Source organism: Ambystoma mexicanum, chromosome 2p (genome assembly GCF_040938575.1).
Source record: "Ambystoma mexicanum isolate Mex_15411 chromosome 2p, UKY_AmexF1_1, whole genome shotgun sequence".
NCBI lineage: Eukaryota > Metazoa > Chordata > Amphibia > Caudata > Ambystomatidae > Ambystoma > Ambystoma mexicanum.
The window spans coordinates 847,419,111-847,421,485 of NC_090923.1; the positions used below are offsets into that span (position 1 = coordinate 847,419,111).

Sequence of the window (2,375 nt, forward strand, 5' to 3'; positions counted from 1 at the left end):
GCGGCACTAAATCAAATCCCCCGCCCCTGAAACAGACTTGATCAAAACATTCATATTCCCCGCCTCTATCCGTGACGTGACTGAGCTGCGTAGGCAAACGCGCCCAGGCGTCTTCTACGCGACTCCACACAGAACCAGGAAATCAACACAGATGAGCTCAAACAACACAGCGCGCCACAATTGGGAATATGAAACTGTACTTTTAAATTAAACCGCAAGATTGTAAATTTGGTAAAGTAAATTTATTTGACATCAAATGTTTTGAGAATATTCAGCGATTAGCATTTTTATTTGCACATGTTCCAAAAAGTTCCGTTTCGAGGCACACGATGTTCCTTTGCTGTACACAGGGTCTTAGATCATCTCACAATACAGCGCCACAATTCGGAATATGAAACAGTGGTTTAAAAGCAAACGGCAAGATTGTACATTTGGCAAAGTACATTTATTTGACATCAAATGTTTTGAGAATATTCAGCGATTTGCATTTTTATTTGTTCACGTTCCGAAAAGTTCGTTTCGAGGCACACGATGTTCCTTTGCTGTACACAGGGTCTTAGATAAATGAATTTTTATTTGCTCTCGATCCAAAATATTTCGTCTTGAGGCAAGCGATGTTCGTGTGCAGTAGACATGGTGTTGGTTTACGATAAAATAAGCTCTTCGGTCGCACTGATAATCGCATGGCTGTTCCAACAACGAGGCACTAGGCCACCACAACGGTCTGTATGTTGCATCTAGCCGTTAGTACCGCGTAAGGGCATACTTGTACTTGGCGATCGTCCCATAAAATGGTCAGGGTGGTAACGTTGTTCACGCGGAGAAGCAACTGGCGGTTAAAGAAGCCGTCCGCCGGTGTCTGGTACTCGTGACACATGCAGTAATGCATGATGTACCTGTTTGAAAAACATAAACAATGAAATTAGTCTCACCATCAGATCTTTATTAAAATTATTCATTTTATATATTCGGTCGGTAAATTATTTCATAGCTAGGACAGTGCAACTGGGTTTTAAACGTCAAGGGGGGGCTGTAGGATACTGAGACAGTCCCTCAGTGCAGGGGTTGACAGGGAGTGCAGGTGGAGAGTGGAAGGGCCCAGGACCGAGATCGCAGACAGTGGACCAGTTGTTGCAGGGGAGAGGGAGAGAGAAAGCAGAAGCAAAGGTTTTGAGGTGCTTCCGTAAAAGTAGACGGTTCTCCCCAAGATAGTGTGCGGTACAAAACAACATGCCACATAGAACGAACAAGTACAACTTAACCCGTCTTTAAAGCAACTGTATAGTAATTAAATTGCGGTATAAACTCATCTAAAGAGTTACTTACATTATATTTGCATTTTCCATTGCGTCTGTGCGTAGGGCAGCCCCGAAATACCACTCCTTCTATGCCGACGTTATTTCTTCTAATGAACGAACATGAAATGGCTTTCGTTTCTGAAATTATATTCATTATCGTTTCTTACGTGGTCCAGGCCTGTCAAGGTCAAAATACAATAGAACCTTATTCTGAGTCGTGGGCCATTCTGGCACCCGAGAAAAAATCAAAGCAGCTGACCTTCACTTCGAACGAGCACACATTCCAAGTTAGCTACATTCAGTGTAAGGCATTCTCACAGGACTTGAAATTTACACTCCATCTTTGCATTTTGTCTGCGTGCTTTGCAGCCACACAGAACCATAAATACGGAGAGATTCTATATTTATTGAAAAATGATTTATATTACTGTTTGGTTTAATTTAATGCGCAAATGAACAAGGGTGGAGAGACACATTGCATGTACACTGAGCAATCACTTTTATTTAGACAATACATAGATACACATATTCAATGGGCCTGCGACATGAGGAGACTTGAGAGAACAGACAATCAAATTACAATCATTTAAACCGTGATGTGTATTTCTCAATGAGTTCTTCTTTAGGTGGACATGGAACAGATGCAATGTTGGGTGGCAATGCAGTTGTCCCCTGCACAGGTTCGTTCACAACTCCATTTATGTGCCTATCTAGGACGTCAACAATAAGTTTCTCAATAAACTCATATTGCATATCCTCAAACACTGGTTTGATCACCCATTGTTTACTTCTTTTAGTGAAGGCCTTATTGTAGCGAAGCGTCCCTAAAGTTCCGGTCGTCCTACTTTGTTGACGGCCAACATTATGGTTATGTGCCAAGACCGCTAAAAGAGTCCGATTTATCATGCCCTCCATGCCAAAATGCAATCGTTTTGGCCTGTACTTTAGGCACATATTGTGGAACACCTCCAAATCTCCTGTGTGGCAGAATTCCGTGAGTCCCCTCAAAGCTTTTGTTATAGTTTTATCAAATACAATCTTTTCAATGGCTTTGTGAGTGGGTGATGAAGGAATCAA

The 2,375-nt window shown here is 42.0% G+C and overlaps 1 long non-coding RNA gene across 1 annotated transcript; it reads right to left on the reverse strand.

The window, feature by feature from the left end:
- Positions 1-220: 220 nt before the first annotated feature.
- On the reverse strand, positions 221-1,594 carry LOC138565944 (uncharacterized). The gene is made up of 2 exons (XR_011301725.1): positions 1,327-1,594; positions 221-896 (listed from the first exon to the last, which is right to left on the reverse strand). It is a non-coding gene; the product is annotated as an uncharacterized lncRNA (long non-coding RNA).
- Positions 1,595-2,375: the final 781 nt, after the last annotated feature.